The sequence below is a fragment of the Fukomys damarensis genome, unplaced genomic scaffold (assembly GCF_012274545.1).
Source record: "Fukomys damarensis isolate Sample0158 unplaced genomic scaffold, DMR_v1.0_HiC HiC_scaffold_16, whole genome shotgun sequence".
NCBI classification, from domain to species: Eukaryota; Metazoa; Chordata; class Mammalia; order Rodentia; family Bathyergidae; genus Fukomys; species Fukomys damarensis.
In genome coordinates, this window is record NW_022900928.1 from 20,297,653 (window position 1) to 20,322,393 (window position 24,741).

At 42.5% G+C, this 24,741-nt stretch overlaps 1 protein-coding gene across 10 annotated transcripts in view; it reads left to right on the plus strand.

Moving 5' to 3' along the window:
- Dennd2b (DENN domain containing 2B) overlaps positions 1-24,741 on the plus strand; it is a 189,573-nt gene that overhangs the window by 101,799 nt on the left and 63,033 nt on the right. Inside the window, exon 1 of one of the 10 annotated variants that reach the window (XM_010615328.3) lies at positions 3,784-3,923. The exons of the other annotated variants lie outside the window; for them this stretch is intronic. The gene's annotated coding sequence lies outside the window, so the exon portion shown is untranslated. Of the gene's footprint in view, positions 1-3,783; positions 3,924-24,741 lie in introns of those variants that run through there. 10 annotated transcript variants of the gene reach the window in all.

Below are 24,741 nucleotides of genomic sequence, written 5' to 3' on the forward strand. Positions count from 1 at the left end.
GTAACACTGTCCGGTCTGGGTGTGAGTCATCCCTGCTATGCAGGGTTGAGGTAAGCCCAGCTGTGCTGGGAGAGCCAGCTGTGAGGTTACTGGTGGTAAGAAGGGCTGTGATTTTGTTAAATCCACTCTGAGTAAGTGTCCAAGGGGAAGTGGCAGGGATCAAGTTAAAAAGAAAACAACTGGAAACTTGTGTTTTATTTAAATCTCATTAAATGAATTTGTGTGTGTGTGTGTGTGTGTGTGTGTGCGCGTGTATTGTGTTTGTGTGTGTGTGTGTGTGTGTGTGTGTGTGTGTGTGTGTGTGTGTTTTGAGACAGGGTCTTGCCTTGAATTCAATATGTATACCAGGCTGGGCTCAGTTGTTAGCGATCCTCCTGCCTCAGCCTCCCATGCACTACCATACTTGGCAAATGGAAATTTTCAAAGCCTTTTTTTCTCCCTCATCGCAGAACCCACAACTGTTTGATAAATCTAGGTAGGTTTTGAAATCAGTGCTGTACAGACTTGTTTTCACATGAAAAATCTAAGGTAGATACACATCTGCATGGCCTCACTGGAAGAGTTATAAAGTAGAAAACCCCAGGGACTGCACCACCTGGGAGCCTCTGGAGCCCCTGTAGCAGTCAATGTTTTAGTAGTGGATAGGTCTGGGATGCCTGTTTGTTGTTCCTAAGGGTTTATCCTCAGCTTTTTCTCTAATTTAGGCTTTTCCTTGGGATCTCATCCTCCACTGTCAGTATTAGTTGACAGAAACTAAGGGGAATCCCACATCTTCCTCTCTTCTTTCAGAAACTGAATTTATTCAGGAGGCTGAGGCAGGAGGATTGCCACAAGTCTGAGGCCCATCTAGGCTCATAGTGAATTCAAGGCCAACCTGAACTACATAGTGAGACCCTGTCTTTAAAAAAAAAAAAAAAAAGCAACTGAATCTATCAATAAATATACAGCGAGTGTCCATCTGTTCTAGGGATATAGAGATAACCAAGACAGCAAAGGCCTTGTCAGGAATTTTAAAGTATAATGGGGAAGTGGTTGAGTAAACAAGTGAACAAATAAATGTGATAAGATGGTGAAGAAGTGAAGGAAATAATGATGGTGTAAAAGAGAAAGAAGAACAGCAACCTGAGAGGTTAGAGGCCTCTCTGAGAATGTGACATTTGAGCTATGAGCTCCAGGGTGAGAAGAAACCGTGAATGTGCGGATTTGGGGAAAGTACATTCCTGGAGAAGGAAACAGCCAGGGAAGAGCCCTGACACGGAAGAGAACTTGACATGCTGAGTGATCATAAAGGGAGTCATCATGTTAGGGCTTGGGAGCAAGTGGACGGAGGGTAGAAGATGTTTGCTGGGGGTTTATTCAGAGCCTTTTGGCTATTTTGGGGGCTTGGAGAACCAGCATAAGAAGTAGATATTTTCAGTTTGTGGCACAATTTGGAATAAAGTATGGAAATTTGGGAGCTATGGCTAGCAAAGAGGAACATTGAATCTGAATGAAAAGAATCTGGAAAGAGTTTGGGTAAACAAACGATCTTGTTTAAGGATAGGCATGTGATCACTCAGCAAACAGAACTTGAGTGGACATGTTCTGTATAATTCTTGGGATTATATATTTTACACTTTTCTGCATATTTTAGGTTTATGGTATATCGTTAGTAGAATGCTAATTCTATTCTAGGCATCATGTTATACTAAGGCATTTTTGTGTCATTTTAACAAACCTCCCACAACAATCTGTGAGTCAATTTGTTGATGTCCTCATATCTGCAGGAACTCAGAGTAGCTCACTTGCTTAAAAATCTAACCCTAAGTCTGTGAGGTCCCAAAGATATGTTTCTCCTGTACCTGCACTCTGATTGATATACCATGTGTAGCTCCTCCTAGTTATCTAAAATCCTGGAGATAATGAGTCCTCCCACTTGTTAGATGTTATTTACTGTCCGGTGCTCCTTTCCATCCATTGGGAGCTAGAATAGAGTTTGAATGTCTGTAGAGTTGAGTGAATTATTTTCTGAAAGGAGAACCTGACTTTGCTGGTCCACATGAAACATAGAGGATAGAGTGTGTGGCAACACTTAGAACAGATACCTGAGTCGGTACTCTTGATCCGGTCAGGAAGCCTGATGCTTCTTCCCATGAATGCCCCATGAACACTTAGGTATTTCAGATTATGATTTTCCCTATTTTATGTGGGGGAAAGAAGGCATTTTAAATAGTAAGAAGTTAGAATTTGTTTTTGGAGAAATTAAGTCATTTGTCAGTAAAAAGCCTTGATTTTCCTAGTTTCACAGATCTCTTCCCGAGTCTCAAGATTGTTGGGAATGTTTGAGCAAAGAAAATTTATCAGGCCACAATTTTGACTTCTTGGAAATTGAATAGTGACTAGTTTCTATTTGTAGATAATTCTTTTTCTAAAGAGATCGTTCCTGTTTGGATTCTCTAAATCAAGGCCCAGAATTTTGAAATGAAAATGCAAGAGTATTTATAAGCTCTCATTCTGTGGTGTGCCTCGGCAGCCTGCTGACATAGAATAGTTTATGAAGGACATAGTGGGGTAAAACAGATGTAGCATCAATTCCTGGTACAGAGGAATTTTGTAAGTAATTGGATTCTGTTTTGCTGTCTCTCCACCCTCATTTGTTTTAGTAACTACCTTGCTTCTGAAGGAAAAGATCTGTGGTCGGGGAAGATTCCATGAGAGGATGCTTTTCGGACTATTTTTGACACTGATTCACTATGCGGACATTAAATGGTCACTTACCACACGCACAGATGCACAGATGAGTTAGGGGACAAGGCTGAAAAGATTGGTGGAGGTCAGATCTTAAAGGGCCTGAACCATGTAGTAACTGGGGAGTCACTGTGCTTCTGAAAGGAAAGAAACACATTTGGATTTGGTTTGTAAAAAAAGAAATGTGTGAGACCATATAGAAGACACAACTGGAGTTGGAGGAATCTTGCCTGTCTCATTGGATCTAACTGGAGCGGAGATATTCCAGATCCTCAGAATTCTTTTAGAGCAGAAAATGGGGAAGTCTGCTGGAGGTCTGACTTCCACATGGCAGAGCTCTCTGGAGCCTTCCAACAGTGGTTTTCAGACTCAAACATCCACCAAACTCACCTGGAGACTTTCTTTCCAATTCAATTAAGCCTGAAGTAGAGCCTGAGAATTTGTAGTTTTAACAAGTTTGCAAGTGGTGCTTCTGCTACTGGTTTGGAGCCCCACTTTGAGAACCAGTTCTTAAGAGGCTTGGTAGCTGAGATGCAGTAAGGATCTGAGAGCCAGATGTTAATCGGCTTGCTTTCTTTTACAAACCTAGAATTTCCTGTCTGCAGGTGTATACTTCAGAAGTACTCTGTTGGCTTGCTCTAAAATATCAACATAGTCTGGTGAAAGTCTGTGTTTTCAATCACAGTGACTCTTCTCACGGTATCCTTATCACTTCCAGGTGAGAGTTCCAGGTGTGTGCTTATTTCTAAACAGCTACTTGTTGAATTTTGGAAAATGTCCACCCTGGGCCTTTGATTGCATTAGGATAGGTAACATTTAAGCCAAAAAACTCCCCTCTGCCCTTGTCACAGCCTTCTGGTTGGCAAGCCTGTTTTAGGAATTACAAACAGGCCAGGCACTGAATGTGTTTTGTTGATTAGCCAAGTTTACACAGGACATGCCTGGGAGATTATCTTTTTAGCTCAGGAGTTGAATTTCAAGGACGAAGTCCACAGTTGGCAGTTGAAAGGCTAAAAACACCTGGAAGAGAGGATTTCATTTGGTCTTCACTTAGGTAGGCCTCAGTGCCTCTTCCCACAGAGGTCAAGTTTTCTATTTGTGGCTTGCAGCCCAAGCAGGGGACCTTGGGATTCTCTTGAAGCAACATGGCTGTAGGCACTGTCCCTTGCTATTTCCTTCATCGCTTATGGCTTCAGGTGAGTTAGTAGAGTTAAACCATCCTGATTTCCTTACCATGTTTGTTTCTCGAATCTCTTTCTGTACTGGCTTTTTCTCCTTTGAGGAGAGAGTCTCTGTTCCCTACTTTGTGGTCAATGACTTTTGGATTTTCCTCATGACTCTCCTTTTCTTTAGCTTCCTGCATTGGTTTAGCATAAACACAGTATTCTATGTAGGCCGTATTTCTATGTAGAAAGGGGTAGTAAAGGTCACCTGACCCTGTGCTGCCCGGTCTAATCATAAAGACACACTGGGATAAAAGGAGGCAGCTACTGGTAGCCTGAGATAAGCAGCCTGTGTCTCCTGAGCTCTCAGTGCTGCCCTGTGGTTGGAGCAGTCAGTATGTACACACGACTGTGGCCCATTCTGCATATGCCAGAAGCTGAGGGTTTGGTATGTTTGGTAGCTGGGGGTTCAGGTCCAGTGGCAGGGCCCTGGAAATTCAGAGGTGAGAAAACTGAGTGCCCATGGTGGCAGAGCCAGGAATGGAACTTGGGTCTTTTAACTTCTGCTGATTTAGGACCTTGTTTTATTCAAGAACTGTGGTATGTTTCAGATTAGCAAGCATGCATGAGATTGTCTTGGGCTAATTTTTTTTTTTCATAATGCACTTTTAAAAAATAACAAAAGCAATGTATATTCTAAAAACTTTTACAAAAATGAAACCTATAAAAAGGAGAATATGAGCCTCTGCTATAACCCATGCTCCATGTATTAGTCAGTACTTGCAAGAGTTTGCAGGGCTGGGGCAAGGCTCCTCAAAAGACTACACATGTTCTGAATCAGATTTAATGCAGGACACAGAAATTTATAAGATTGCCCTATAGTGGCCGCCCACAGAGTCAAATGTAGAAGAGTGCCAAAGATCTGTCTGAGTATTATAGACAGCTAAGTTAGGTAAAAATATGACAGGCAGTCAGATAGTTAGCTCCTCAAGAGAGTCGTGACAAAGGTGAAACACACCACAACCGTGGCTGGAGACACATCTGTTGGAGACTGGGCCTCAAGATAAAGACAAGATGACCAGACCTGCATACTTCCTCAGAGGACAAACACTGGGCCTACTGAAGCCTAAATAGATATCATTGACCTTGGTGGGTGACCAGGATCTCTGCACCCACCATTTCCTAGAAGAAATCTTTGTTCTTTCCATCCATACTTGTTATGTTACTCGTTTCCCCGTTGGACCTTTTTACCTAGGTTATTTGTAACCATATTGGTTGATCATGGCTATGGCTCACCTTCTACTCACCTAGTTTTACTCTGTAAAACTTCCCTATAGAGTGGAGTCTCTGACAACTCATTCAGGAACCCCCTGCCTCTCGGGAGGTATACTATCAATAAATATCTTTCTACTCTTCACCTCCATTGTTCTTAGAATTCATTCTTCAATATTTTGAGAACACGAGCTCAGCACATGAGACATCTAACAGATTGGGAGACAGATATTTCATATTTCATCTCCGGTACCATTTCCTATATCACATGCCCTAGAGATCTTAAGGATTCAGCCAAGGACCTGGAGCCCACGGCATTGTCCCATACAAGTCTCCGTCAGGATGCCAAAGGATTCACGAGGGAAGACCAAGGGATCTGCACGGGAGGTCAAAGGGTCAGCTGTAGAAGCTAAAGAGTCTGCAGTGGCAAACTGGAAGGGCAGTTCTGGAAGCTGAAGAATCTGCACTGAAAGGCAGGAGACAAGGCAAAGGTGAAGACCAGCGTTCCTCCGAAGAGAACAGCCTCATCTCCTCCGAGGATAGTCAGCCCCAAGGAAACTCTTCCAGGGAAAATCAGCTGAAATCTTTCCCTCCACATCTTCTTTTTATACCATTCCAACAATAATCCTCCCTAAAGTAAGTCTTCCATGCCCAGAACTACACGACTCAGTTCGGCTGGGTGTTCCCAGTCAAGTTGACAGTTAACTAACCAACACCCTCCAGAAACAGAATCAGTGATTGTTAGGTTTTTGGACAATAACATTTGTGTATTAATTTTTATAAAAATGATTGTACTCTAATAAAAAATGGAAAACAAAATACGTTGGTGAGGATGTAGAGTTAGAGCCTTCATACATTGCTGGTGGGAAAGTAAGTGGCATAGCTGCTGTGAAAAAGTTTGGCTATTCCTCAAAAAGCCTAAAATTGCCCTGTGACCCACCAGTGTGTACGCCTGGAAAAACTGAAAACAGGGACTTAGGGGCCAGGGATGTAGCTCAGCGGCACTACACCTGCCTGACAAACTCAAGGTCCCGAGTTTGATCCCCAGTACTGGAAAAGACAGAACAAAACAGGGACCCCGGTACTTGAATGCCGGCCTTCAGTGCAACATTATTCATAGTGCCCCAGAGGTGGAAACAGCCTAACTGATCACCACCAGATGTGTGGGTAAACAAAATATGTGTACATATAATGGAATTTTTCTACCATAAAAAGGAATGAAATTCCGATACATGTTACAACATCAAAGAACCTTGAAAACATAATGCTAACTGAAATAACATATCTAGAAATGGAAAATTCATAGACAGGAAGTAGATTAGCAGTTACCTGGAGCTTGGTTTCTGGGGTAGTAAAAAAGTTTTGGAAATGGTGATGATCACACAACTCTATGAGTTTAGTTAATGCCCCTGAATTGTATACTTACTGACGAAAATGACAAATTTTGTATTACATATTTTCCCACAATAAAGAAAAAGCATAGAGTACTTTACTGAAACATATAATTTACTGTGGGTATTTTTCCTTATTCTTGCATTACTTTTAGCAGGAACATTATGTTTCTTCAGGTAGATGCATCATACTGGTAATTTATTTAATCAAGCCCCTAATGATGGACATTTGAGTTGTTTCCAGTTTTCCCTATTATAAACAGTGCTGCAGTGAACAGCAGCAAACAGCTGTCTTTGCCCAAGCACTTGCATTTCCCTGGGCTAAATTCCTAGAAGGAAAGATTTGCTGATCAAAGGATAGACTCATTTCATAGTAATAAATATTGCCAAACTGCTTTCTAAAGAAGTTGCATCAACTTAATTTTCATTCAGCAGCTTGGAACGGTGTCTGCTTCCACTGTGCCCTTGCCAACCTGGGTATTATAAATCCTGTTCATCTTTGCTAATCTGACAGGTAAAAAAATTATTTCTTTATTAGGGTTTCTTTAATTATTAGTGAGATTGTGGATCTTTATAGGCTTACCAGCCCTTGTTTTTATTCTATCAAAATATGTTGTTCATTTTTTTGTTATAGATTTATAAGATCTTTTACATATATGTTACATTAGTACTCTTTGCTATATGTGTTGCTGGTATTTTCCCCCAGGTTTTAATTTTTTATACTAGTTATTTGCATTAAAATTTTGTGTATGCAGATAAATAATATTTTCCCTCATGTTTTTCCCCTTTCATGCCTTTTAAGTTTAATTTTGTTATACTTTGACAATTTTTCTTCATCAGGATTATAAAAATACCTGGGTTCTTACAGTGTTTTGTGGTTCCAGTTTTTCCTTTTTTTTTTTTTTTGTGGTACGGGGCATCGAACTCAGGCCCTTATGCTTGCGAGGCAGGCCACCGAACTGCTGAGCTAAATCGCCGGCCCTTTTACATTTTTAGCTATAATTAATTTTCTTTTTGAGTAAAGTATGGAATTAAATTTTATTAATTAAAAACTAAGCCGGGGATTTAGCTCAGCGGTTTGGTGGCCTGCCTTGCAAGCGCAAGGACCTGAGTTCAATCCCCGGTACCAAAAAAAAACCAAAAAACAAAAACAAAAACCAAAAAACAAAACCCTAATAACCTTTTTCCTATTAAATTCATTCCTTATGTAAAATTTGTAAGCTTTTAACGTCATTGTTTTTAGTGAATTGAGGCTACTTACATTCAAATTCTTTAATATTTCTTATTTAGAATATATCGTAACCATTTAAGACATTTCTTGCAACATTTATAAAAGAATATATCTAATTCAACTTGTAAAGAAAAAAAAAAAAGCAGTGAGAGGAGCAGATTGAAAATTGTACCCATTCTTCCCAATCTTTGACTCCCAGTTGTGATTTTTCATTTGTTCGGGTGTTTTCTATTGCCCTGGACCTAGTACAGCCAGATTCTTTTCTTTTTTAAACTACGTTTATTTATTTTATTGGTGTAGATTCTTCTTCTTAATGTCGAGGGACAGTTACATCTGTACCCCTGGGAAAGCTTTACAGTGAATCCACTGTGCACTTGTATGAACACATTAGACCTACGTATTGTGACACCAAAGCCTCTCCCTTAAATCATACCTGACTGAAGCTGGGCTTGGTAGTGCGTGTCTGTAATCCCACACTTCAGAGGCTGACGCAGGCCACCTGGACCAGTTTTTTTGTTTAATATTTGGCTTATCCTGGCTAGAATATATGGGAACTGGTGTCAGTGACATAGTGATGGAGATTCAGGGGTCCAAAGTCCCAAGCAGTGTCAAGACCCAGAAAGGGTGTGACTTTGGGAGGGGAGCAGTAGGAAGACATGTGGGGAAATGTTGCTGCTTAGAAGACAGATTAAGGAAGATTTCTGAAGTGAGAGACAGAAGAGGAATCAAGTTTATGGAGGACCTACATATGTCCTAGACACTAAATCAATCAGGTTTTACCTGCATGTATTTTTAAAGGTAGCTTTAGTTCTGGGTCAGTGAATTCAGAAAAGAAAGCCTCATTCAATGGTCAGAGTGTAAGTCTGGAACTAGCAGTGAGGGTTTGGGAAACTGAGGAGAGGAGGATTGAGCTGTCATCATTTCTGCTCTGCCAGCGAGGAGCTTCGATAGTAGAAATGTTAGTGGAAACAGTCTAAGTAAGGAAGCAGGAGGTGAAAGTATTCCTATCAGCATTCATTAGGTCCTGCAGCACCAGCTGTGTACAGACATATAGTCCACACCCTCCAGGAACTTCATGGTGTGGTGGACAAGGCACACCTGAGGCCAGTGTGCTGCAGTGGGATCTGCGCCACTGCGGATGTGGCCCTGGGAGCAGAGGATTAATTCAGTGGCCCATGGGAGCAGGATGAGGAAGTCCCTTCCTTCCCTCCTTTCTTCCTTTCCTTCTTTTTTTTTTTTTTTTTTTTTTTTTATTCTCTTTTCCTTCTTTTTTTTTTTTTTTTTTTTGGTACTGGGGGATTGAACTGGGAACCTTGTGCTTGTGAGGCAGGCTTCAGAACCACTGAGTTAAATCCCTGGACTTGGATGTCCTCTCTTGTTAAGAAATAAAAGCGGCAAGTAGAGGCTTCCTCCCTAACCTAATGAGGTTTGGAAGAATCAAAAGTGAATGCCTACCATGTTGTAGCTCCTGCCACTTCACTGTACTGGAGTACGGTGTCCCATGTAGAGTGCCGAGCGGCTCCTCACATCTTGGGGAGCCCAGTCGGGCAGTGGAGCTGCTAAAAAAATTTGAACACAGGAATGTTGTGGTTAAATGTGCATTTCAGAAAGATCCAAAGAAAGAAAGGTAGAGGGAGATATTTTAAATTTTTTAATTTTTATTAGTACACCTTTGCAGTATATAAGATTACTTTTATCGTGGAGAGAGTAGATTTGAAGAAAATAATACTGAAGCAAGGAGATGGCGTTTAGGGGGTCACTGCTTTAAGTCAGGCAACTGATGATCAGGTCTGAGGAAAAGAGCAGCAGAGAATGGAGAAACTGAGTCTAAAACATTGAGGAGGCAGAATTTGCAGGGTGAGGTAAGGTATTGATTTAGAGTGAGAAGGTAATGAGAGCAAGTCAGGGGTGACTTGTAGAAACCTGGGTGACTTTGTGGAAAAGCCAGGGGAGTGGGGAGAGTGTTTTATTATGGGTAGAGTGGAAAACGATGAGTTCAGTTTTAGACGTTGCCTTTTGTTTTTTTAAACATGAATTAACTTTTCACTTTATAGATTTGTCTGATTGTTTCTTTGGATACTGTTTGGGTTGTTCCTCTTTTCCCTGTAAGTTCTATGAAGTATAAATTAGATATGGAGACGATTCGATTTACAATAAGCATTTTGGGGGGAGCAAAAATCTTTTACAAATGATGCAGCCCATAAGAGGCATTTAATGCCTCATTGTCCCACTATTATTGATGCCAAATGTGGCTACTGGTTAAAGTAGTCCAGCCAGATTTCTTTGTTGTAAAATTACAGTTTTTATTTTGTGACTATCAGGTAATCTATGGGTGACCTTTGGCATGACTCCCATTAAGTCTTTCATGTGAGTGGCTTTATTTTTTAAACTTTTTTTTATTATGGAACATGTCAGACATACCCAAAATAGAGCCAATAGAACACAAACACCCTCATACCCACCATTCAACTTCATCAATTACCAGCCTACAAACTATAGCTTGTTTTATTTCTGTCCTTATCTATTGCTCCACCTTCTCCACTGGATTTTTTGGGAAGCAAATTCTAGACATTATACTATTTTATCCATAAATGCTTCAGAAGGCATCTTTGCCTTCTGCATATGGTTTAGACATGTTGATTTCTGATCACCAGCTTTCTGATCAGCAACAAAAGAATGGAGAATATCAGTGGTTGAATTAATTCAGAGTTAGGGCTTCAAGAAGGAGGGAGGGAGGGAGGGGCATTGGCCTTTAGTGTGATGAATCTTGGATTCTAGCCTGAATGGGCCAAAAGGAAAGGATGGATGGTGTAAGCTAGGAAAAAGAGGGAGAGCTTAAGGGAACAGAGAACTAGCCAAGGTCAAAGAGCAATTGTTGATTGGTAAGAAGATCAAGAAAGATAGGCAGGAAGGGAAATAGTGGTCAGAGAGTAGGATTTTTGAGACGTGTAATTTCAAACAAGAATTAGGTTCCAGTTTTGTCCATCGATGAGGGTGGCAAACGTGAAAGTGAAATTGAAGCTAGGAAGTCAATCCTGAGGTCAGGATTTCCAGTAGTTGTAGGTACCAAAGTTGCCAAAGTGAGGAACAAGCTGTAAGAGAGAACCTGGTTTATGTTAGTGCAAGAGATGGTTGGTTTGTGGTTCCCTAGAGAGTTTGAAGGTAGAGCTGGGACACAGTGAAAGGTTGGAAGTCTGGTCAGGGGTAGAAGATGAGAAAAATACGTAGCATCATTTTACACGTCTGGTAAGCCTGTTGTTTTCTGTGATAATGCTCCCCACTGGATGGGATCGAGGGTGGAGACAAAAGGAGTGGGGGATTAGTAATGACAAGGGGTGGGATTGGAGCAGGAGACCTTTAGAGGAGGCACACTTGATCACTTGACTTGTGCCAGTGTTAGGCAGCTTGGCCAGAGAGCCCCGCTCACTGCCTTAGCCCTGAGAGATTTCTTTGGTAACCTTGGATGCTTTTTTTGGTTGGGGTGTGTTTTGCTAGCCAACTTTTTTGAAGATTTGTGTTGTGTTCTTTATACTTTGTAGGATATGGATGAGGACAGATAGGAGTGCCTGTCTGTGTGTTTCTTGCTGCTAGTGACCACTCGCCTGTTAAATTTCTAGAAAACCATTCAAGTGCTGGACTGGAAAGGGCGTGACCCCTTTACTGAATTTATTTTATTCTGAAAAAAAAATTTTTTTTTCTTTTAGCATGGCATATATTGGGGATTGAACCCAGGGCCTTTGCACTGAGCTACATTCCCAGCCCTTTTATTTATTTATTTTTTTTTGAGATAGCTGCATAGGCTAGGTTCGAATTTGTGATTCTGCCTGAGGCTCCCAGAGCGCTGAGGTGTGCGTCATGCTCAGGGCTCATTCTGAACTTTGTCTCTAAAGTGTCAGGGAAGGCATATGTGTCTCCTAGGTAATACCCAACAAGTTCGTTGGAAAGAAACATAGGTTTCAGAGTTGTAGCGAACTTTGACCTGAAGTCATGGGTTTGTGGATAGTCAAACATGAAAACTTGACAGGATAAGTATTCCTGTCAGAGATTGTATCTCTTGAAAGAATCCTTTGAAGATGGTCATTATCAAAGGAGAAGCAATGAAAAAAGGAAAGGGAAGAAAAGAAGGCTGATTTGGGTAAATGGCAGCATCTTCTCCATTGTGAAGCAAACAGAGATCTGTGCCCCAGGAAACCTGCAAGTGGGTTGATTTCTCGCTGTCTTGCCCAACACCTGTGCCAAGGAGCGACAGATCCACCCACTTAGGTAGCTCTTTGAGTTATGCTGTTGAGAGAAAAATATCTTGGGTAAGCCATGTTTTTGGAATTTGTTTCCTGCCGACTTTGCCAGAGTGTAGGGTGTGTGTGTGTATGTGTGTGTGTCTTTGTTGCAAATGTCAGCAGGGCCTTATACATCTTTTGAAAGACTGGTTGTTATTTGCATATGAGTACTCACAAAATATAGAATATTTTCACAAGTGCTTTGTTTATATTGTCTTTTCAGAAGAAGAAATGAAACGGCTATCAAAATATTAAACACACACCCCCCCTTCTGTCGGCCAGTAGAAGGAAAGGGAATTTTGAAGTTAGACCTAATTTGAATTCTGGCTCCTACTTTTACTACCTAGACCACTTTGGGCTTTTTCTTACTTAGTAAAATAAAATTGATAGTGTTTATCTCATAGCATTGTTCCAGAGTATTAGATGAATTAACATAATTAACATGTGAGAACAATGCTTGGCACACAGTCAATGACTGGTAGATGGAGGCCCCAATTCTGTTAATAACAGAGTAACAGATAATTGGTACCAAAAGAAAGAAGAGCATGCCCGTGTCCTAATCCTGCTCATTACTAAGGTTGCTTCCACTCAGTTCCTGGGTAGTCTGCTTAGCAGTTTCTCAGAGTGGGTAGTTTTGGTTTTCTTCAGTTTAATATTGTAATGAAATTTATATGGATATAAAAGGTGATGTTAAATGATACACAGTAGTTCTCTTTTGTTACTCCCAAATTATTTTATTTTCTTGTTTTTCCAATTAGAACAAGTTTCCTTATCATTTTTTTTTTCTTTTTTTTTGGTACCGGGGATCAAATTTGGGTCTTTGCGCTTACAAGGCAGGAGGCAGAACCACTGAGCTAAATCCCCAGCCTGTCCTTATCATTTTTATACCAAATGCTATGTGTGTTGATTTCCTATAGCTTTCATATAAAGATTACTGATAAAATGCAAATGCATTACATACAGTTACAGCTCAGTGAAGACCACTGTATAAGGAGCTAAGTTAATGGCATTTGGGTAACAAACAGCTTAAAATACCCAGGGGCATGGACATATATCACAATCCTTAGATATTTTTCCTTGGAATTTTGTTATAAGTTAGACAGTAATTCAAGGCCTTGAGCTATATATTCAACACGCTGTATTTCCAGCTGAAGGAAGATCCATAGACTTTGGGAAGAACACGAAAGGACTGGCTCCAGCTGACAAAGTAGAGCCATATAACTTGTGTTCTTGCTTAATTAAAGCATTATTTTGATTAATCTTTATTGTAGTCCTGGGAGGGAAGGGGACCGACCTGTCATGTAATTCCCCCTTAGATACCAGGTATTGGGCTTCTCTTTCTTTCTTTCTTCTTTTTTTTTTTTTAACCTGCTGGAGGCTGACTCAGTGCTGAGACGTCGCATTCTTCCTCCCTCTCTCTTAGCCCATAAATGCTGGGCACAGATTGTGCTCTGCTTCATCTGTATGACTTTTTCTGATCTGGACACGACTGTCATCACTCCTAGATCACACTAGCTACATCACAAATAAATCATTAACTTGTATGACAAGGGAGAGGTCCTAGTTGGGAGAGGGTGATGTTCCATATATTGAAAAATGAGGTAAGCAGTGCTTTTTTGTCTGTGTTATCTTTGTTAGAGAAAACGAGGGGGATTTGAGCCACAGAATAATTTGCATGTTGTCCTATTTCCCTGTCTTTTCCTCTTTGTAGCAGTGATCCTAGAAAACAGGAAAAGCTGTCATCATCTCAGGCCATTTTTAATGCGTAGAGAAGCTGGTAAGTTTTCACTGTAATGAGAGCAAATTCAGGCTTTGGGGCTTAGAGATGAAGCTCCCTAGAAGTGCAGGCAGCTGCTCCTTGGATGAGATCCACAGCCTGAAAGTAGATGGGTAGCTTAACTTCAGTGGATTCTCGCAGTGTCTCTAGTGGTATGCCTTCCTACGGTTTCTAACAACTACTCTGCCCCTGTGGCCTTGGGTGACAGGGGTACCGTACCCAGAAGGAAGATATGAACACCAGCAGATTGGCTGTGCTGCTTCATAGATGTCAGGCAGCCAGTGCTTCTTGATTAGGTGCAAGTTTTATATGTTTCCTATTTGCCTAAGCGCAAGACTGGCTTGTGATTACCACCTCACTTACCAGCCTTCTTTGCTCGAGGCACATAGCTCAACTTAGATAAAAACCTCTAAACCCTGCTAATTCCTTCAGCTCTCATTTTTGTGGAGCTTTTGTTACAGTTCTGCCTACACAATCTTCCTCATCTGCAGCGAACCTTTTCTCATTATTCCAGATGAAGCCCGCGTGCTATAGGCAGACGAGCTTGCCTTTATTTCCTTTTCCTTTTTCCTGTAAAATAAACTTGATTGTTTTTTTTACTAATAAAAGAAATACATGATCATTGAAGAATATATGTATAATAAAATTATTAGGAAGAAAGTAAGGGTTCACATATTATTTAATTATTGTATATGTTGCCCTTTTGGATCTTTTTATGAATGTTGTATACAGTATGATACATGTGGTAAGGGCCGGGGATTTAGTTCAGTGGTTCTGCTGCCTGCCTCACTAGTGCAAGGACCTGAGTTAGATCCCTGGTACCAAACAATAATAATAATAATGATAATAATAAAACAACCATGTGGTAAATGTTTAAATAAAAAATGTATTACAGTAAAATTACATTGTCATCAATCCCCACTCAAAATACCCCCACTTTGAACACACTTATTCCCATTGTTCTTGGCAATGTGCCTTTGACTGTAATAAGTTTTTTAAAAATTTAAATATTCACTTAATATTTTGATCACCCAGTACGTATATGTTTTTTTCAAAACATGGTATTATTTTGCACTTATGTTTTATTTTATTTTATTTAAAAAAATTTTTTTGCAGTACTGGGATTGAACTCAGGACCTTGTGCTTGTAAGGCAGGCACAGTGCCACTGAGCTGAATCCCCGGCCCTGCGCTTATGTTTTATAACCTACTTTTTCAACTGAAATTTTTCTCAAATATAGTGCACCAACAATACATAGGGAACCATTTTGTAATGTTTAATGCTTTGTAGAATTCCACTGTGTGGATGAATCATTATTTATATAATGATCTCGTGATGATAGACTTTTAGATTGTTTTTATTTCACTATTAAAAGCTATGAGGCAATAGATATGTATATATCTATATATAATTTTGCATACATATTTACCTTCATGATAGTTATTTCTAAGAGTTCCTATGAAAATGAAAAAATACATATATATATAATTGCCTAATGGATATGGGAAAAACACAATAGACATGATGTTTGCCATTTTTCCTGCCTTGGGACCTTGAGTCATAGTCTAACTCTTCATTTCAAACATCCTTCAATCTCATTTGCAGCTAGTGTTTATCCTTTAAATCCTGGCTCATATTTTCTCTTCTGCAGAGGTCCTGTCCTCTACCCCCCCTGCTATAGCCCCTACACCCTAACCATTGTGCTTTTGCATGCTTTTAGTCACTGTCGGTCCCATGAGTTGTTTGCTGTTGTGTCTTGTCTCCCTACTTTGGTCTGTGAGCTCCTTGAGTACAAGAATTATTTCTGGTGGGCTGGGGATTTAGCTCAGTGATTCTGCTGCCTGCTTCGCAAGCGTAAGGTCCCAAATATGATCCCCAGTACCAAAAACAAACAAACAAACAAACAAAAACCTATTTTTTTCTGAAAGCAAAGTAGTGATAAGTCATTTCTTTCTTTCTTTTTTCTTTTTTTCTGGTACCAGAGATTAAACTCAGGACCTTCCACTTGCCAGGCAGGCGTGGTGCCACTGAGCTACATCCCCAGCCCTATTGATTAGTAATTTCCATTGATTTTTATTGGCAGCCTGATAATGGAACTTTGGAGATAATCGGTAGCAGAAAAACTAAAGATAAGAAAGGATGTGAAAGTGAAACAGCTTCACCTGCCCTCCAGAGTAAACTAGAGGGGCACTGCCCACTCATCTTTCAATCTCCAGGTGTCCAAGGGAGGAGACTGGGTTTCCTAAGTTCTAGCTCTTAAAGACCTGCCTTCCAGACTGGGGATTTAGCTCAGTGGTTCCTCCACGTGCCTTGCAAGCACAGGGTCCAGAGTTTGATCTCCAATACCAAAAACAAACAAACAAACAAAGACCTGCCTTCCAGTAGTGTAGTAGTCAATGTCCAGGCAGGTGAGGCAATGAGGTGTGGGGGTGTGGCTTCCAAAGAAGAGGGAAGTGAAGGCATGATGGTGGGGCCCCAGGCAACAGTGACTAATTTGGGGTGAACTGGGATATTTTGCATAGCCCACCTAGCGCATGGGAGGTGTAGGCACACATAGTTGATGGGGACAGGAAGGGTTCTTCTCTAGTCCCTTCCCTGAGTTGGAAGCAGGATGGGGAGCAGCAAGCCAGCTGGTAGACTTGCCTTTGTGCCTTAAAGTACTTTGTTTCTGTTGCTAACAACAGACATGGGTAGTGTAAATAAAACACAGACACACAGGCACATCGGCACATATGTGGAGACTGAAAATTTGAGCTGTCGGGAAGGGGAGGAGCCAAGGTGGACAGGGAGTGAAAATCTGTAGCTGAGTCTCTGAACACGTGTAATGTGCCCTGGGTGCTCTCTCCACCCCAGGCAGTGGGCCTGTCAGTAGGACTAGCCGTGTGGGAGGGCCTGCAGGATTTAATGATAAGGTGCCTGTTATAGCTCAGACACTCTTTTGAGATAGATGCTAGTGATCTGAAGGCTAATGGCAGTGTCTATTCTTTGTCGTGTTTTTCCCTTCAGCATGTACTTATTGATCACTGTTAGTGCTCACACGTGGTGTGCATGGATCAGCAGCTGTGGCCTTGCTGGCTTAACAAAATGCATATAAAAGCCATGAGAGTCTTCCCTAAGCATGTAGCTTGCGTTTTGGATAACCTTCTGAAAGGTGCGAACTTCCTTCGTGTGGACTGAGATTGATTCAGTCTCTGCATTGGGGGTCTGAGTAGCAGGAGGCTGAACAGTGTATGCTTATTCAGAGGCTTGAGATTCAGGTAGGTAGCAATGAGAATGGTGATGAAGAAGGCTATAAGTCTCCATTGCTGGAAATCTAGATAGGGATGGGTTAGATGTTCTTCTTTCCCTCTACCCTGGGTCTAACAGGGGTCTAAAATTATGTGTAGAGATTGGGGGGTCTGTATTGGTATGAATTCAGAGCATTCCCTAATGTGCATAGCTTTGAGCACTTGGTCTGCAGAGCCTCTGACATTTGGTATGATTATTTAAGGATCTAGGTTATTTGAAGTAGCTCTTGATTGGGCTCTCTTTGCCACCTCACTGCCTTTTTGGACCAGGTGTGATAGTCCTAAGTAATGTCCGACACATCAGTACCAAGTCAATAGTAGTTTCACTCTTTGAGAAACAATGAGATTCCACCCCAGTCCAGGATGAAATGTGAAGAAATATGGGACTTTTTGACTCAGGCATTGAGGTGGCTGCATTTGTCTTCCCTCGATAGGAAAATATGGATTAGGATTGTCTTCTGCATTTAGGCTTACACGTCTGCCTTAGGGTTTCATTTTTATCCAGCAGTGTTCTTGGCTGTTTAAAGTAGGCAGTCATTGACAGCCATAGCAGCTGCTTCTGTCCAGGGGCTCTAACTCACTGGGGCTTGGGACTAGATATGAGGCATATATCACCTGGCATTGGTTACTGTAGGACTTAAAGGACCAAGGTGCATGTGAATGAGTTACCTATTTTTATAATTTAGAAGGGGTACAAGATTCTCATGAGCTTTCTTGAGTACGAGAGGAGAAGGTGGGGTTATTATCAGAATCTGAGAATTGCACCTTGTCCTGCATAGGCCTAAGGCAATTGCCTCTCAAGGGGTGTAGTTTCGGTGGTAAAAGTCTGGGAACTACAGACAAGAGATTGTTCATTCTGTCTCTGTTTCCTGGTTTAGGGCAGAGGTATGAGGCCCTGAATCTGGTCCCAAGGAGGGGAGATTGACTGGGACTGTTCCTGAGTGAGGTTGTCTCTAGCCAGTTTAAATTTTATCTAAAGCTGATAAAGCTCCACAGCAGGGTTGGTGCATATATGTCAGAGGATGGTGGTTCTTATTCTAAATCACTAAGGCCAGGTGATTTCCTGCAAAGGCTGAAGGAGAGGCAAGAAGAACTTATCCAGCTGGGTTTCATTCCTTTCCACCCATTCCTAGCCCCTGCCAATGTCATAGCAAGTCTTTGAGTTCTGCTGGTTGCCCTGCTGTCTGCACACTTCAGGTAAGCAGGCAGGTTCATGCTAAAGCTCCTCCCACCTTACTGTGTTTTTCCATACTGTGTCCTTAGCGACTGGCCTAGTATCTGGCAAAGAGAAGTTGCTTGGTCATTGTTTGTGGATCAGATGTTTTTCCAGCTTGAGCGTAAGGGGAGCCTTGAAATGAATGCAGTTTGGATAAACAGAGAGGAAGGAGAGCACTCCAATCCTGGCAGTGGTTTGGGCACAAAAACATGGGAGCAGAAATGGACATGTTTGGAGCAGGAGGAGTCTTTCCCAGAGAGAGAGAGAGAGAGAGAGAGAGAGAGAGAGAAGTGGGAAGGAAATGAGGATGAGGTGGTAGGCTGCAGTATGGTCAAAGACAAAAGGAAGAAGAGAGAAGTGAGACTGGTTAGAACTGGAAGAAACTGGTTCTGCTGAAGGGCAGTTAGGGACCCAAAATGACAAGATGATACCGATTGATGTTCCAGGGTAATTTACTCTTTATGAGCAAAGAGGACTGAGGATGGGGGAATAAAAGGGAAATAGCTGATGTAACAGTAATACTTAACATGTATTTAGTTAACGTAGACTGTCTGGACTGTCACACAATTAAAGCGCATTCTGTATAACCAGACACCATTGCAGTAAAATAAGTCTGAAGGGATGGGCTGGAGAAAAATTGTGAAGGTGACACCATAGTTTGTGTCTTCATATTTGGCTATATTTGGCTTTTATTTGGTTAAATAAGAAATGGCTCCAAGGACATCTTCTTCTTGGATTCTGCTTCCTAAAACTTGTCCTTGAAGCCGCTGGGGCTGTTATCTGGCTTGGTTGGGGCTGCTGAGCTTTTGCAAACTCCATGCCAAGAACTAATGTCCTTGGGCCTCAGCTGGGGTGTGTCCCCAATTCAGCCATCTGGAAGGTCAGAGAAATTAGCCACTAGAATGTGCTTATTAGTGCTGGAAGGGGTTACAACCTGTCAGTGGAATCCTAAGCCTGGGAACTGCTGCTCTCACAGGGCTTTCCACAGTTGGAACAGGCTTTTGTAGCACTGAGTGCTCCCTTATTTGGATACTAAATTTTATGGGTGCGATTGGACTTCTTTGTTTTGAGTGACTTTTTTTAAAGCAGCTGATATCCCTATGAATGATTTTCGAGGCGATAACATGACCCCAGAGCCATAACTTTTTTCACCTTATTCAGAATTTCCAAGCCTTTCACCCACCCTCTTATAAGACCTGGTTGAGGTTCTTAGACTGTCTGTCTCCTTAGGGAAGAAGTGTGTAGCACATCATGAGTCCAAAGGCAGGGTGGCTGAGGCTCAAGAGTCTTCTCTAAGGCTTGGGGACAACTTCATGCTCAGCCCTGATTGTGAGGAACTTGCTATGCCCACTGATGGATTTTTAGTTTATCTGCCCAGCTTCATGCGGGGCTGGTTGGGGGGATCAGGGTGGAGTGGGCATGGGCAAGGGTATGGGATAGCGAAGGATGGTAGTGGTGCTACCAAGGGCAAAGACTCTTGTGTGGCAACTCTTGAGCGCACACACTCCTACCCCCCGGGCCAGCTGTTCCTACCACAAGCCCAGCTCTGTTGACCTTTGGGTCTGCTTGAATCCTGCAAACCTCAGGGAAGTAGTTCAGCCAATGGCAGTGGCCTTGGAGTCTGACAAAGGAAAGGAAAGCAGGAAGGAGAATGTGTTTCTGTCAACAGAGGTGAAAGGTGCGCCTTCACCAGTTGGAACTTGCTGTGGGGCAGCCCTCAGTCAGCCCTTGGAGCGATTGCTCTGGGTTTAAAGAGTCTTGCTATATGTGAAAGAGGCTGTAAGTCATAAAGACAGGGAGGGCTGAGGAATGGAAGTGAGGGCTTTCCGCCTTCAGTCTTTAGGAACCCAGAGTAGAGGCTGCCTCCATTGAGAACTGTTGCTGCTGGGAAAGAAAGTACTTGTAGCAGTGGGAAGTCCTTTCTGTACAGTATCTTATTTAATCCACACAAAAACACTTTGCGGTTGGAACTGTCATCGCCATTTAACAGATGGGGAACTGAGGCTTAGAAAGATTAGGTGGTTCATCCAAAGCTTTAGAGCTGGTAGATGCAATTTTTCTACCCCGTATCTCATACTCAGAGTTTGTGCTTTTCCCACCATTCCTTATAGAAGAAATCATGACAATCTCTTATTTTTAATGAACTATTAAATTTTAGAATACTTTTAGATTTACAGAAAAGTTTCAAAGATAGTACAGAAAGTTCCCATAGACCCTGTAAGCCATTAGGGTTTTCTCCCCACTTTTGTGGTCTGTTTTATGAGGGTTCATGGGTGGGGGGAAGAACAGATTTGGAATGAGGACATTTTTTCCAGCTTAGTGATTTTTTTCAGCTAGGATTTTTTTCAGTCCCTCACAGAATATTATTTCTTCCCCAATCCCACTGCCTCTCAGGTTTGCAGGGCTGGGTTAGACCTGCTTTGCAATGTAGTTGAATACCCTGCTTTCTGAATCTTCTCATAGAGTCACATGGTAATTGAGTTTCAGAGTTAGGGCCAGCAGGTAGTGGCGGGAGAGTCTGGAGCAGCTTCGCTTCGGCACTTTCAGCTGTCTGAGGGGGTCCCGGGGGTACTGTTCATATTTTCAGCTGGTGTCCTATGGCCCAGAGCCCGAGCCCTACTGTGGGACAGAGAGAGCATCTGTGTGGGGAGGCCTGTTTGCTTGTGCTCTCATCAGCCTGTCCTGATACGGTGCGGGGATGGTCTGAGGTAGTCACTGTGGGCCCAGGGCACAGCCCCCAGGCAGGGTAATATCTGTGGGCAGCTGCTGTGTTTTTCTCTGGGTCCCAGGCACATTCTCCATTTAAGGGAAAGGGGTCTGCAATCCTCTTGGCTCTGGGTGTGAATGGGCTGGCCTGAAGTTTGCTCATGGCCTTTGCTGGATGTGCTTTTTCAATGAGATCATTCCAGAGTTACATTCCTGTGAAATTATATTTCACTCAAGACATGAAGTTGGATTTGTGTAAATGCATTGGCATAAAATGCAGGGCTCAAAGCAGGGTAGAAATTGAATAGGGATAAACAGTTCTTTAGACGGAGGGGGAAGACAGGAGAGAGAAGACAGTTGCTAAAGGGGGTTTTTGCTTAAAGCTGGCACCCTGTAGCATATCCAAGTAACCGATCGCATTGCCACCCAGCTCATGGGAGACAGATTTGGTGTTTGTTGTCCTGATGCCGGCTACTCCCAGGCGGGATGGACTTAGAAAGGGGGACAGGTGAGGGGGGGAAGATGCTCTTGAGGTTCCTATCTCTAAGGTCGCCGGAAAGCTCAGGTGTCTCTTTTTCTTGGCATTCAAGGCCCATTCTTTCTAGCCTCATTTTGCCCACTTTCTCACATCCAACTTTTCTTTCTCTCATTCTCCTTCATGCTGCTTCTGCTACTATGATCTATTTCCGTGCACAACTTTCGCCAAGTGTGAGTTTCCACCCCCACAACAGCCAGTTCTCCATAATATCACAGTTCTCCATAATATTGCGCACGCGCGCGCGCACACACACACACACACACACACACACTGCATGCTGGGAGTATGATTATCATATTCTGTATGATGCTTTGTACCCCTCTATCTTAGCTCGGAATGTTTGGCTTTCCTTTTGTTTACAGAGAGAACTCCAGTTACTGTAAAATTCATTTCAGTGTTGCCTTCTCGGAAATCTCTTAGGCTGCCATCAGAGTCATTTTCTGGTCCCTTGATGCCTTCACTGCCCCTGTGGTTCCTGCACTTCCATTTGGTGTGTTTTAGAGGACAAAGACTGTCTTCTCCAGGACCTAGTTCAGGGCTCGGTGAACAGTTAGTGTCTATGAAATGGTTGTTGTAGGAAAAGCTGGATATAAATGACTCTCGCACTGCCGGCTGAGATAGCCGCAGAATAGTGGCTAACACAGTGTAAGTAACATCAGAGGCTGGGTAGATTTGCAGACAAGATGGTGCTGTGTATTTCTCCATGCACACAGTATGGCATCATCTGTGGGGTGAGGGGACAGCCCAGTGAGTCCTGTGTTTTACGGACCAAGTATAGAGCTTGGGCCTGTACTTACTTAAGGTTAAATGAAACTGTACCTGAGCAATCTTTGTAAAGATGCAGCAGGATGAAGAGGAAGGAGCTCTAGATTGGGAATTGGGGTTCTGGGTGATGGTACTGATAATAATGCTCCTGCAGGTAATAATGACGACAACCATATAGTGCCTACTGTGAAGCCAGCACTTCCAAGCTCTTTGCAAACATTGACATATGACCGTATAGTAACCCTGGGAAGTAGCTACCATGAATTGTTGACAGGTGGAGAAACTATGTTACACTGCTGTCAGGCAGTTCTAGACCTGGGTCTGCATTTTTTAAAAAAAACTTTTTTGTGGTTTTTTTGACACAGGGCCTCACTATGTAGTTGAGACTGACCTGGAACTCACTATGTAGCCCAGGCTGGCCTCAAACTCACAGTGATCCTCCTGCCTCAGCCTCCTGAGTGCTGGGATCACAGGTGTGCATTTTTAGTTGAATGACCTTGGGGCAAGACACTTAGCCTCCCCAAGCCCCACCCTCCTTTGTGAAAAGAGGAAAATTCTTAGTGCATTTAGGCTTGTTGGTGACTCGAGTGAGAGAAAATACATAAAATATGAGATTGTGTTTGAAAAGTCTGTAACACTCTGAAGCACTGTGGGGCCCTCCTTGGGGGAGGGACCAAGTGAGGAGCGCCTCTGTGAGAGCTGAGGCGGGACCATGTGGCGTAGCAGTACATGGCTAGCCGTGTTCTCTGGACCTTCTCAGAGCTAAGTGGGCTCCTCCATGCGTTCTGAGCTCATAGTGCCTCCAGGCCTGACAGTTGTCTGGATTAACCATGATGCCTGTGTGAATAATTACAGGTCACCGAACAGAACCACTAGTCAGCTACATCCCTCAAAAATGCCTAATTGTAGGCTACAAATATGAAAATACACAAGGGCTTAGATACATGTCATGTCACATTACAAAGAGTGGTGACATGAGTCAGCTGTGACTTGGGTGGCTTTTAGTGTGTGGGGAGCAGCTTGGTGAGCATGCCTGGCTGGTCCAGAAGAGGATGTGGTAGAGCACACCTGTAATGCTGGCACTGTGGCGGGCTGAGGCAGGAGGATCACAGGGTTAAGCCTAGCCTGGGCAACTCCAGAGACCTAGCGGAACCCTGTCTCAAAATAAACAATAAAAAAGGGGGGCCTGGGGATGTAGCTCAGTGCAAAGCCTTGGGTTCTATCCCCAGTACCACAGAACAAAACAAACAAAGGTGGGGGGCAGGAAGCCTGTATGCCAAGCTTCATAGACAGAGACTGGGGACTTTGAGAAACCATAGACTGGGACCACAGCCTGTGGTTCACACCTGCACTTCTATAGCTGTGAGAGTCTGGATACCTGCAGGAAAAGGTTTGGCTCTTCTGGGAATTGTCTCCAGAAGCAGTTTACAAACCATTAGAAAATGCCTCGTTTGCATGGACTCTTAGCATTTGTGAGTCTGACATTTTGGGATTTAATTATTTCACACACTCCTGGAGGCCCATGGCATATAGTAGTTTATAAATTGCTGACATCTGAGTTTGAAAGTGCCCAAGATTCAGGGAAGCTGGGTTGCTGCTGCCAGGCGAGCCCCTCTTAGTGCCAAGCACTGGCATATCTGCTGATCTGTACACTTCTGCTCACAATTTTCTGGACATTTGTGGGGAAGGTAAAATGGGTTAGGACAGAGGTCTAGGGAGAAACTTTTGGAGCTTGTGACCCCTCTGAAATGGCAGACAGTGATGTCATGTGCCTGTTATCCCAGTACTGCTGTAATTCTAGCCCTCAGGAGGCTGAGGCAGGAGGATCTCCGTGAATTCAAGGCCAGCCTGGGGCTACATCGTGAGTTCAAGACCAGCATGAACTAGTGAGACCTTGTCTCAAAAATGCAATACAATGCAATACTATACAGCACAATGCAATACAATGGAAGACAAACTTAGGCACAAATAAATTTTCTATGAAGGTGCTTGAAGTTTATTAGATACTTGAAAGGGTGTGTGACCTCAGAGTGCATACTGTTAGTATATCCAAAAGTATGGAGATTTGGGACAGTCCGATACACATCCCCTTTGATATTGAAGCATTGCAGTATACCTGGTGGATACTGCATATTCTGTCCTAAAATGGTATTCTTTTGTTTGTATCTTTTTTTGTCATTTGGCTCTGAAGGAGTTCTCATCCATGAAGGGTGCAGATTTTCCTTCAGGGAAAATTCAGATAATGTTCTAAAATCTGAGGGCAGTTTCCAAGCAGGAATTTCAGAAATGTTTTGACAATGTATTGGAATAAATGTGTAGGCCTCTAAGGACTAGTTTGAAGAGGATAGCCATTTGTATATTTGTTAATAATGCTTCATTATCTTCAGTTATA